Source organism: Chenopodium album, chromosome 8 (assembly GCF_948465745.1).
Source record: "Chenopodium album chromosome 8, dcCheAlbu1.1, whole genome shotgun sequence".
NCBI lineage: Eukaryota > Viridiplantae > Streptophyta > Magnoliopsida > Caryophyllales > Amaranthaceae > Chenopodium > Chenopodium album.
Genome location: NC_137841.1, coordinates 58,761,974 through 58,776,225, shown reverse-complemented (window position 1 = coordinate 58,776,225; position 14,252 = coordinate 58,761,974). Strand labels below are relative to the sequence as shown.

Sequence of the window (14,252 nt, the reverse complement as noted above, 5' to 3'; positions counted from 1 at the left end):
GATTAAGTCTGTCTAGTTCGAGTTGGCGGGTTGTCGTTCAATCCATTTATATAATCGGGTTATGTGTGTCGGTTTCAAGTTGAAAATTTCAACCCAAACCTCCGAACCTAAGCTGTTTAATTTTGTATTGTGTTTGTGTCGATCCAATTATGTAATCGGGTCGAGAATTATTGACCTAAACCCGCTTACTTCGTGTCGGGTTATTGTGTCGTGTCAATTTTTGACAGCCCTAGAACAAACATCAATATTTGTAAGGATAGATAGGTAAACGAACATTTTAATGATATATTGATAAGGGCATATATTTTTAATAATGAGTACTTTTCAATATATGAAATTTTGTAATATTTAATCATAATAGTGTTGATTGAAAACTATAAAAAAAAAAAAAAGAAAAAAAGAAAGAAAGAAAACAACATATCGAAGCCAGGAGTACAATATTTAAATATTAAATTACAAAACATAGTTATTTATTTCATTTTGTAGTGCCAATGCAAATTTATTTTAGTATCACTTTTCGAGGCGCTTGAGTATGTTATCAATCTTCACAAAGTCCAGTGGTTTTGGAAAGTATTCATCTAAACCAGCTTCTACAAATGCTTGAATGTCTGACTTTGATTCAGAACTCGTCACACCAAATATTAAGACCTTAACGCCCATAGCTCGCAACTCTTTAGTTGCCTTCACGTAAAAGAATTAGTTTAAAAATTAATATAAATATTAAAAATTTAGTATTCATAATTAAGTAATAATGCAAGGGTGATAATTTTACCCTTTGAAAATATAGTTCATTAATTTAATTGAAACTAGCCTTTTTGCCCGTGCAATGCATAGATTATTCATAAAAAAAATTGCATTGAACGATGAATGAGGAAATATTAATAAGTCATTATAGTTATAATGTGTAATCGGAAACATGATTTAAGAAATTTAATTTTTGGAACTTTGATTGAAAATGAGGACTTAATAAAGAAGGTGGAAGGGCTAAAATTAAAGAGAGAAAAGGAAAAAGGTTGAATTGAAGAGGGGAGATGAAGATGAAGTGTGCATGGAAGATGAAGTTTAAGTTTAATGAAAGAATTAAAGAAAAATAGTGTAATAAAAAATTAATATAGTAAGAAAAAGATAGAGAAGTGTATTAGGATGGGGACATGTGTCTTTATCGATTGGAGTTTTTAAATATCAAGTATAGATGGTACAAACATTAATTTCTTTTAATTTGAAAAATGAGGAATGTACTAGAATGCAATTATATAAAAAAAATCTTGAATATAAAGGTTCTTTTTATAGAATGATAATTTAGTTTAGGGATAAATACATATAATACAATTTATCTTGTATTTATATAATAATTCAAATTTAATTATCTTATTCATACTATTAGCTAATTAGTATTTATCTAAGTCCTAATTATGCCAAAATGTTATATTAATCATAATTGATTTATTAATAGCCTTATATCATTAAAAGATATGTTGTTAAGATATAATACAAAAAAGATTACCTGAATCCCATTCATTATTGGCATTTCCATATCCATGATAATAACATCAAAAGAATTGCCTTCAATGAAAGTGTTTACGGCCTCTTGACCATTTTCCACGACCTTGGTTTTAAACCCTTTACTGTTAAGCAACATTTCTTCAATCTTTCTAATGATAGCAGTATCGTCTACAACTAAAGCAGTAAACTTTTTTGCATCATTCATGCTACTATCTCCAACCGTTTTAGACATGTCTGAAAAACACATAATCAAAATATTATTTACAACAACAATCAAATAAGTATAGGAGAATTATTAGAGGGTATAGCCTATATAAAGTATAATACATTTCTCACATGAAAATGACTAAATTTTAAAAAATATAAAAATTCACTTTCTAGTTTTAACACATGCATTGCTAGCTTGTATAAATATTAATTATCTTAGGTTAATAGTAATGACATTGATTAGCGATCAACTCTTCCTAATTTTTTTTAATTAAATGACACTAGCTAGCTATAAGGGGAAGGGAGAATTTTGAAGAAAAAAAATTTATGATTACCTTTTTGCCGATGAATTCAATAGAAGCATACTTGGTCTTTTGTATTGCTTTTATATTAAAATAATTGTTAGGCACAAAATCAAGATGGCCTTAAGAAACAGAATCCGACGTGATACGATTAATTTAAAATAAAAAGTATGTTGATTTGATTTTGTATTACAAACCTAGAATAATATACTTTGTAGTTGTTATGAGCCTTACATCTATCAAGATTTATTAATTAGACTTCATAACCAAAATTAATTAATTATGTGACAAATAATCTAACTCTTGTACATGGATTACATAGATACTTTATCTGATCTTTGAACTGTATCATATTGGCTTGACATTTTGTACATAATCTAAAGTGATTTAAGAAATCATTTATCTTTTCACGAGATTTTTCCTGAAAAGTTTAAGCTCTTAACATTGTAACAAAATAAAATCTACAATATATGATCAAATCGGTCTCATATACTATATTGAGAAAGAAACTAGAATTATACGTATCCATTTTACCAACTAATCCTTATATCTTTATTGCATTATGATTAATATTTATTTTTTTTATTTATTATTTTTGCTATTTTAATTTCGTACCTTTAATTCATCCCTGTACCTTCAGTCGTGATTATTCACCATATAGAATTAGTAATCTCATTTATTATGAATAGGGTGTAACCTTCCTGGATCAAAATTTGTGGTTGTCTTGTCCCTTTCGGTAAAATTTGTTAACGATTTACAAGTTTCTTAAAACTTGTTGATAGCTCTATCCTTACTTTATTCCTTGTCCTTGTCGTATTAGTCAACTCCAACTTTCAACGATTGTCAAACATATTCACATATGTTAAAATAGGCACACTTTGAATCGACGCTTAAAATACTCTATGCTTATTTATTTAGATCAATTACTGAGTATTTAAGATGACTATTGAGTATTTAATATCAACTTACTATATATTTTTAATGGTACACTTTGTTAAATTGGATTGGAATTGAAGTAGCATTTGTAGTGATCAATATATATATGCTTATATTTGAAGACTAATATTAATTTTCTTGTTTGCAAATACTATAAGAGGATAGGAAATAGGAGGGTGAGCAGCAAGACTTATATTAAGAAAGCCTTTAAAGCAAAGTTTGGTGCATTTACAAAAATTATAATTATTCTAGTCCAAAACCAGATTTAAATGAAATTTACATCAAGCTTGGATCATTATTACCCATAACTATTTATATGTCTACCTATTTATTATATGGTTCTACGAACCTTATGCTCAAGTACTATAGTATGTAAAATTGCTTGCTTTTTATTATTTATACATACGACGACTATACATGTATAATAAATTAATAATGTACTAAATTTTGTACTTCGTATTCTCATATCCCTTTCCTATATGTCTATATTCCGTTATTTTCCCTTAATTATTATGTCTCACTTCTTACATTCTTAACTTTTCAATAACTATTTAGTATAAAATCATAAACTTTAATAACTTAAATCGATTTTACTTATATTTTTCATTAAGAAAACAACAACAACAACTAGCACTAAACAATTAAAGCCTTATTCAATTATATGAACTACAATTTTGTCACACATATAACTTCCATGTTCTAAGGTCTATCATTCTATCCATGGTTTCATGGTGTTGCACATTAACTTTATACCTCGGATTGTTTGACCAGTTTTGAGCATCCCATTGTTCTTATAAACCGATGACTTAGTGCTATCCCTCTAATCTTGTTTGTTCTCCAAACCTTGTTAAACAAGTCTATTAGCCATTCAATACTAAACTTTCCTTAAAACCTCGATAGGAATACTAGGGTCAATAACTTTCTATGATTTCATTCATTTCAATGCCTTTTTTACATTCATTATCTGAATATTCTACTTTCCACTGCCAAAATGCTTTTTTACTAGTACTGAACTACTGAATCTTCAATATATGGTGATGTCTCTAATGACACACAATTGAATACCCTTGAACAATGTATGAGACACTAGACATGGCAAACGAGTCGGGAGCAGGTCGGGTTAGTTCGGGTCGGGGTCAATGGTAATTCGGGTCGGGTCGAGTATCGGGTCAACACTTCAAGTCGAGTTTGGGTCGAGTTGAGTCCGGGTCTTGTCACTTCAAGTCCAATTATCGGGTCAAGTTCGATTCGGGTCAAACTCGGGTCGGATTGCATTTGGGTCGGTTCAATTCGGGTCAGGTCAATCTTCGTCTATGTCGATGTAAAAATTTGACTAATATTACTTCCTTTATTCATTTTTACTTGACCCGCTTTGACTTTTACACTATTCACCACCCCTCATTTGACCGTCTCTTATGAGTTATTTTAAGGAAAAACATATTCATGTGAGGTCTTGTTAGAATCGTCCTAATAAGTACTATCATAATATATAACTTTTATAATTTTTACTTATAGAGATGTTAAGTGATTGATGATTAAAACTATGCATTGACAAGTGTAATAAATGAAATAGGTCAAGTAAAAAAGAATAGAGTAAGGGCCTGTTCCGATTGACTGAACTCAGCTGAACTGAACTGAACTGAACTGAACTGAACTGAACTCAACTGAACTGAACTGAACTGAACTGAACTGAACTGAACTGAACTGAACTGAACTCAGCTGAACTGAACTGAACTGAACTGAACTGAACTGAACTGAACTGAACTGAAATGAATATTTTATAAGAGAAGGAAATTAGGAGCTGAGCTGAACTGAGCTGAACTGAGCTGAACTGAACTGAACTGAACTGAACTGAACTGAACTGAACTGAACTGAACTGAACTGAACTGAGCTGAACTGAACTGAACTAAACTGAACTGAACTGAACTGAACTGAACTGAACTGAACTGAACTGAACTGAATTTCAACGGAACAGAACATGCCCTAAGTATACTATAATTATCAATAAGTATAAAGTATAATAACTAAATATTAATAATATATTAATTAGATAATTCCAACAGTACTATATACACAAGACTGTATTATTTCATATGTATGATCACTATCACTGATTAATTGGTCAGAAATTAAAATTATATACTGTAAATAGTGGAAAAAAAAAATCAATGTAACCCTTAAAAGAAAAGGCTAAGAGTAATAATAACAACAACAATGTTCCTGGGGGTTGTTAAACATCGCTCCCATTTTACTAGGCATTGCTCGCATTTTTTATATAAACTTCCGTATTAACCCCTTGTAAATAAATACTCACGACACTCACAACACTCAATCCTGAAATCACAACTAACTTCACACTCATTTCATCTATAAAAATATTTTTTTAAAAAAAGTGGAGCTCCGCCTAAAAATTTCGAAAGTACCAAGGAGGATCTAAAAATTTCAGGAGGATCTATTGATAAGTGCTTTATTTGACCACTTATAGTGTTGATTTAAGCCCGATTTTGTAATCTTTTCCCCTCTTTCTAACCCGTTTTTGAATTGAAATGTTGTATCTCGGCTTCGCCCCTTCTTTGCTTGTGTTTGTCTATGTTTTGTAGGTACTATATCTCAATTTGACAAGCACTCAAAAGCATGGAGTAACTTTCAAGGCTCAAAGACAAAGAAGTGAGAAGCCGCTCCAGAGGGAGCGGGCGTGCATCCCTCCTGGAGCGAGCGCTCCTCAACTTCAGCGATATTCTGCCCAAGTCCAGAGCTTGTGAGGAGCGGGCGTGCACCTGACCAGGAGCGGGCGCTCCTCCCTTTGAACTTGAAAACTGCCTATGCTGTGGAGCAGGGGAGCGGGCGTGCACCTGACCAAGAGCGGGCGCTCCTCCTTGTTACCTTCAAATATGACTTTTCACTGAAGTAGGAAGAGCGGGCGTGCAGCAGTATGGAGCGGACGCTCCTCATTGTTGAGCGGGCGCTCCTCGCTAGGAATCCGTTTTCTTTTGACGGATTTCCCTATGTTTTTCGGAGAGTATAAATACTTCCCCTTTAGCTCATTTGTAATTAGAGACAGAAATAACCTAGTTTTTAGAAACTCCTCTTAGTTTGAAACATTAATCTTAGCTAATTTAGTTTAGTAATTATCAAAATTAATCATTGTAATAAATTTGGCACTTTGTATTCAACATTTTTAAGCTTCAATTAGTAACTTCCTTCTACTTTTCTCCAATTAATTTATGATTTTATTTGTTCTTTCATGTCACTTGAATCCATTTAGTTCTTGATAATTTGTTATTGGATGATAGTTATTTCAATTGTTAACCACTTTTCCCCAATTATTGAAGTAGTTAGAACCCTAATACTTGTTTGCATGTTGATGAACATGAGTTGTGAGTAGTCTTCTTGCTAGGGGTTGGGTGAAGCTCAACCTTTTAGGTTAGTTATGCAAATGTGGGAGTAACATTAATGTTTGTATTGCAATTAAATTGATTGTATGAGATTGCTTGTTAGTTCTTCATGATAGGATTAACTACCCTTGAATTAGGAGCTCGATAGCATGATATGCTTAGTTTGACATGGAAATGTAAATTGAGTATGTCATTACTTATTGTAATTTGATTATGTATCTTCTATTGCTATACTAATGAGGAATCTAACTTTGGTAGTGTGAGTTGTTTTCTAATTGCATGAGATCGATTTTACATATAGTCCTTGCTATACCTTGTCTATTTTCCTCCCCGTTTGCCTAATTACCTTGATTGAGTGGATCCCATTCCCTAGTGTCTTTAATCCATTGATTTAGAGCAATAGTTTGTTTGTCTACTAGACGAACCCCTATTCACCATAGACTTCGAATTAGCTTAAGTGTTAAGATCTTTAGCAACCATATCCCGTTCTTTGTGGACCGAACCCTTACTTGTAATTGTGCTTGGTTTGTAGGGTGTTTGTTTATAAGTGAGTTTGATTGAGTGTGGAATGTGCGACCGTTCTAACTCCCATCATCTACCCATCCGCCGTGGTGGATCCGCCTAAAAATTTTGGATCCTCCATGGATTTTCCGAAAATTTAAGGCGGAAGTCCTGGAGGATATTTTTTTTGTGAATTTTTTTACGTGATTTTTTTTTTTAAGAAGTGGTTTATTGTTGTTGTTGTTGTTATTGTTATTGTTGTGAGTGTTTTTGTTGTTGTTGTTGTTGTTGTTGTTGTTGTTGTTGCTGCTGCTGCTGCTGTTGCTGCTGCTGTTGTTGTTGTATGTTGCAAAATTTGTGGTTTATAATTAATATTATTATTATTATTATTATTATTATTATTATTATTATTATTATTATTATTATTATTATTATTATTATTACTATTATTATTATCAATAATAATATTGTTATTATTATTGTAACTAATATCGTTATTATTGTTGTTGTTATTGTTATTATTATTAATCTGACTTCCAGTAATTGTAATGTCTATAATATATGTTGTTTTATTATTTGCAATGGATGAGTCGGTCCATGGAGATTCACCAAAGAGCTCTTGTTGAGTATCCTAACATCGCATGTTGCGTGAATTAAGGGCAATGACTGAGCAGCTGGTAGTTGATCGGAACGCAATAATGTGATTGTAGATTACTCTTTATTCGGATTAGTGGTTTCATTATTATTACTTGTCTTAATTATTTATGTTACTTTTTATTCGACATGTAATGTAAGAGCTGGACACTTTTATATTTGGTTTTGTTGGATTTTAGTTTAATTACTTTTATTAATCTTAATTACATAGCTACAACTGTTCAACCTTAGTAAAAGAACATAAATATGTTCACTACCTAATTAATGCATCCCACATGTACCTTCTAACTTCATATTGCTAATCTCATCCATCAATACTTAGCTCGTGGTGCTTAGTCCACCAATCTTCAATTGGGGGAAGAGGTGAATCATGTGCAAGATTAAGACCTGACATGTGACCCACCAACTGTAGCAACCTCAAACTCTCGAGTGGGTGCCCTGACCGTGCGTCGTACCCACAATGGTAACACCGTGATACATGGGTATGTAGTAGCTGGTTGGTACGTTCCCTATACCGAGACATATCACCTAATAGGAAATAAATCTTGAATTGTTACCATCCAACGTCGCATATATATCAACCGCCTCACCATCCCATCGAAATATGTTTTATATTCAACCCTACCCTTCAAATCCCGTAAATCCTTTCGTACAACATTGGATGAGCGGTGACCTCATTTGCTATTGTGCCCCAAGCGGTAGTGAAAATACCTGCATTGCCTGATGTCACATTGATCTTCTGCACAAAATAAATGGTCATTTATCAATAAGCTATAAGTTGAAATACGTGTAATTCACAACAAGCGTAATAAGTTTAATTTCATGACTTACCCGAGGTCTTCAGACTATAATTCACATCATCACCGCCGTCTTTAGACTCCAAATCCTTTAAAAATTAAATAAAATTCTCCAATATTATTTTTTTTTTATTATAATATTAATAACAATATTTTTAAAACAATAATAATACTAATAATATCACTAATCACAAGTTATGTAGTAAGATTAATAAATGTAATATATTTAAAACATTATTGTTAGTTGAGACGATTAATACAAGAGGGGGGTGAATTGTATTGAGTTCCTAATGACTACTTTTTGCGGATTAATAAACAATGCATATAGGAACTTGCTAGAACACACAGATTTTACGAGGAAACCTTCCAGGGCCCAACTGGAAGTAAAACCTCGACCCTGCCTTAGGGATTTCAAACACAGAAACTCCACTATAATAGAGCAAACACCAAGTTACAACCTATTAGACACAGACCTTTATTTTCACAAGATCCTCACTGGACTTGCTACTTGATAGGACCCTATCCTACCCAATCTAAGTACCACACTCATATTCACTCGTACCACCAAAGTGCTACACGTATTGCCAAAGTACAAACTACTTGCACCACCTAAGTACAGAACTCTCAGCCTCACCTTGAAGCTTACAAAACTATATGTAAAGCAAACAATAAAATCACCCAAATAACCCAACTCAATACAAGTGAACGACACCTAGTATGATAGGTAAGTAATGCACGAAATCCGAAACTAATATGACAAGTTAGAAGCTTGGTAAACTTACTCAATTATAGCACTGTGATTTCTCCACGCATAAACTCACAAAAACCTAAAACCATTTTGCTCTCTACTATTTATACAAGTATCACTCGTATAGAAAGTAGGTTTTCTAAAAGATAAATAAGTTAACTTAACTTATCCTTAAACACGGTTTTATGTAAATCAAGCGGAATAAAATCTTTTCCGGAAAATAAGATTACAAAGATATTTATTAAAAAGATTTATCTTTTTAATAAACTGATTTAAAGAAAACAATCTTTTTTTAGAAAATCTTTTCCTAAAATCTATCTTTTATAATTTTCCATATTATTTTATTTACCAAGCCAACTTGTCACGCTTCTAATAAATTTTGCGCAATAACCTACTTATCATATTAACAATAATCTAGAAGATAAAAACCTTAACAAAATATAATTGCTGCGCCGTGCTTTTAATCAGGTAGATTACTTGGGCTCCAAGCTTTTTAAGTTCCACCAAAGAACTTAAGCTTGCTGTCTTTAAGTTCCTGTTAGGGAACTCAGTTCTTGTTAGAGAACTAGTTCTTGTTAGAGAACTCTTCTTCTGATTTGTTTAACTCCTTCAATAAAGATCTTTTCATGTCTTCTTAGTTCCAGCTACTTATTCCATCACCACGATCAACTTCACCTAAACTAATCAAACACTTGAAAACCTTTATTAGTTGAGTTTGCTTTAGTTTAAGTTCCTCATCATCAAAACCTTTATGCTTCAACAATTTCCCCCTTTTTGATGATGACAAACTTAAGCAAACTCTAGAAACAAGTTAAACAAAATAGAAGGTCGTATTTTTGTGTTTTTGATTTATTGACAGAAAGTAAACACACACAGAAATAAAAACAGAAACAGAAAGAACAAAACAAAAACAAAAAATAAATAAACAAAGCAAACAAAACAGAAATAAACTAAACTACTATAAACTACATAGCATCATATCAGAGAAATTTTTGATACTTTCTCAGCTGGAACCCAGAACAACTTTAGCCTCCAAGTTTTCTTCTTCTTTTCCCCCTTTTGGCATTATAAAAAAGTCCTGTTTTTCAAGTTATTTAGCATCTAGCCACAGCGCCACAAGCAATTCATCGAGTGTGGGAAACTGAAGGCAGCGCTGCTAACTTCCCTTAAGTTAGTTCCACTCTCCTGCATAAGCATTCATAATATACAAAAACATACATGTATAGATAGTTCCAAAAGGCATTCATTAAAAGCCAAAAATAAACATCCTACTAATCAAAATTTTACAAACCAAAAGAAATTGTTCAAGCATTTAAAAACATAAGCTGAAAATGTTCATGACTGAAATAAGGAAAGGCTAAGAAAAGGCTAAAATAGGCTAGGCTAGGATTGTAGGTAAATCAGGTCTGAAGGAGCTCTAGAATCCTGTTATTGTCCTCCTTGGTTTGCTGTGAAGAAGATTCCAGCTTATCTTCCAGCTTATCTTCCATTCGTTTGATATCCATCTGGAACTCCAGCTTCTGAGTCCTGAGACTACTCTCATGTTTCTGCACAGTTTTCTCCAACTGCAGTACTTTTCCAGTTACATCTTTGACCTCTTCCAAAGCTCCTTTGAGTTGATTCTCTGAAACTTCAATCCGATCAGTCAGCTCTGCTACTTGCCCAGCTGGAACCTTGTCTTCTTCAGCATCAAGTTCTAGAGGTTCATCCATACTTGTCTTAGGAGCAGAACTAGCAGATAGTCTCCTGCTCTTCCGCACAAGCTGCTCTGGAACTTATTTCCCTTTTCTTTTTCCTCCTGCACTCTTTTTCTCTTCTACTCTTCTCACCTTCCCATTCACTACCACTAAACTGATGCCCTGTAATGTCTCACCATTTATCACATTCTCAGGTTTCTCTTCCAAACCCTCATAGACTCCTTTTAATTTTACACCCAGTGACTCAAAAACCGTAGACAGGACAGCTCCATAGCCCACTTTGTTCTTTCCTGGAACGCAGTGTGCTAGGTATTGATACATTATTGAAGGAAAGCTCACTTTAATTTTCTGAGAAAGACAGAAGATAATAGTCATATCCATCAAGCAGACTTCACCCTTTTTTTGAGTCCTAGGCATTATTGTTTTTCGAACCAAGTTGAACAACAACTTGTTCAAAGGACTTAAATTATTGTGGCTCATGATATTCTTCCCCCTTTTCCTCCTAGGGCTTCAACAATATCACCCCTAGATAATTCCCTACTTTCACAGTTCCCTTTCCCTTCAAATACATTTCGTACCCATCAGTTGGTACTTTCAAAATTATACCCAATTTTGCAACATCAAACTCAATTTTCTTTTTGTTAACAAAGCTAGAAATTTTTCCTTGTTTAAATTGAAATTTAGAACAAAATTCAGTCATTGCAACAGGATACATGACATTATTTGAAGCAATTGTTAACAAATACTCCCACCCTTGATATTTAATCAAATCAAGAAATTCCAAAAACCTAGTTTTCTTGCACCAAGCTAAATCGAGTCTATGACCAACTACATACCTCTTAGCATCAGCACTGAGTTCCGATTGTTCACCATCCTCTTCTTCCTCAACCTCCTCTTTTTCCTCTGATTCGTTTTGTTCCTCTTCACCCTCTTCATCTTCTTCGTTTTCTTCATCATCTGACTTAACTCCTCTAGCAAAAGCATCAACCTCTGCCATCTTCTCCTCAAAAGTCTTTCCTTTTCATTTCTTTTCTTTCCACTCTTTAATTCTCTCGAAAATAGAGGCCTCCACTTGTTCACTCTTGCTTTCGGCTTCTGTAGACACCCATTTGTGTCTCCCCAAAACCAAACCCAGTGATGAGTACCTTTCACGTCGAATCATAATCGAATGAAACGAAAGTGTGGAAAGGTCTAGTGTTGCGGAAAGTTTTATTTCTTTTCTCTTCTCCCTGTTTTGGAAAACTTTATTTTAAGAAACAGCCAATCCAGTTTTGTTGGTCCATGATATGGGTCCAATAGTGGTTTAGTTGGATGGGGCTTGCAAAGACCTTTCCAACGATATATTATAAGCCCAATTCCGATGAATATTGAGGAAGTTATGGCCAATTTACTAAACTGGGCCCGGTTTGAGCTTTATGTACGGCCCAATGATCTAGGGGAGGGCCTAATATGATTTATCATTCCTAATGCAATTAGGAATGGTTTTAGTCTTCTAGAATCTTCTAGAAGGTTCTTTTCATTCCTAATTCAATAAGCATTGGTAAGTTGACTTTGTTGACTTTTCAAAGTTTTAATCAAGATCAAATAGCATTTTCGAAGAAATAATATTATTTTATCTTCCAGTATGGGAAATTTATCAGATTTTCAAAAACGCGTTGAAATCCAGTTTGGCGTCCAACCCCAGGCCTTGGCGCCTGGAACCAGGCTTGGCGCCAGGCGCAAGCCATTGGCGCTTGGCGCTAGCCATTGGCGCCTGGCGCTAGCCACTGGTGCCTGGCGCCAGCTAGCCAGGGTTGGCGCCAATCCTGTTTTGCGATCATCAGACTTTGTTTTGTTAAATTATCTTTTTTGGCTGATTTTCTCTATAAATATCGTATCAAAAACTCCGTTTTCATTCACCAATTCACCAACTCTCATCAAGATTTTCTTGATTATTCTCTCTCTTTTCTAAACTTTGTTTTCACATAAAAAATTCCGCATTCACAAGATCTAGAAACACCTAGCCATATTCGAAGTTGCCTTTGCCCTAGACGTGAAAGGTTTTAATTTCTGAGGGTTTGGTCCCAAATCTCTCTTTCAATTATTTAATTTAATTGCTTTGATTATTATTTTCCTTGAAGTTACTAACGTGTGTATTTTGTTATTAGAAAGAGGTACGAGGCATCAAAGTAAGTACTTTAATTGGTTTTAATTGATATTATGATGTAGAATCATGTTTATATTGTTATTATGATATTCCTAGTATCATGTCTAGGTTAATTTTAATATTAAATATGATTGTTATGATGCCTTTTATTCCCTTTCTAATATTTATGATTGTTAGTATCATGTTAGGGTTAAAGATTTGATTTTTATTGCTTAGTGATATGCTAGGGTTTGTTATTAATCTTGTTAGTATCATGCCTAGGATCTTGCTTTTTCTATTATGCTTTAATATTAACATGAACATGATTATGATTATAATCGTTATAATTTATGATTATGAATATTATTATTATTATTATTATTTTGATGATAATTATTTTATTTATAATGATATTATTATTATTATAATTATTATTCATGATATTGATTATTTATTGTGTTGCTTGATTATTTATATTTATTGCTTGATCACGCCTTTTATGCATGCTTAAAGGGAATTTGGTACTTGTAATCACGCTAAATAAGATAATTAATAATATTGTTTAGGGTTAATGTGATTATAATTCAAGTGATCGCCAATAATAGTTTATTTGTGCATTAATATTCAACCAACATAGATTAAACAGGTTTAGGGTTAATCCTATTGATTGCATGTTAATCAGAAAGTGCACATGAATACGATCAGAATAAAGTAGAGGCCTATTATTAGGGCAGATTCAATCTTTTTTAGGTTGGATTTGTACCTTCATCCCCGAACCCTTATTTGGTTCATGACCTTATGGAGTTGACGATCTCTTGGATCGTTAAGGGGTGTAACCTTCACCTCGTGAACGGTTTACAAGTTCCTTAAAAACTTGTTGGCGACTCTTTTGCTCTATCTTCTTCCCTTTTGGACGCCACCGTACTTTAGTGTATGATCACAGTGGGGTTCAAGCTAGTGGGATTTTAAGGCTTGAAATTATTCCCTACAGTTTTTGGCGACTCTACTGGGGAGGATTTCTATTTTAATTCCTGAATTTGTTTCGTCAATGATCTAGAATGAGTGGATGAGACTCGAAAAGTTCTAAGTATTTCATGTGCGTAATTTTGATTAACATTATTGTCATATGCATAAAAAGGATCTCATTGGAAAGACCATCCGTAATGAGTCAAAAACATAGGATTTTACACGTAGGAAATTTGAGGAATGCCTTTCACAACTAGGACTGAAATAACACCACGCGAAACTGGAAGATTTTATCGAGCACAGAAAGCTGCTGAGGCATGTGGGAAGTAGCGTCAGGGGCCAGAGCTTGGCGCCAGACTTTTAGCCGTAGCGCCAGACGCCAGAATTTGCGCCAGGCGCTACAGTTAAAATCTGGCGCCAG

General features: G+C 33.5%; 1 pseudogene; it reads right to left on the bottom strand.

Annotated features, from left to right (window-relative positions):
• Positions 1 to 510: 510 nt before the first annotated feature.
• LOC145643090 (two-component response regulator 24 pseudogene) lies at positions 511 to 8,258 on the bottom strand (annotated as a pseudogene).
• Between the last annotated feature and the right edge of the window lie 5,994 nt (positions 8,259 to 14,252).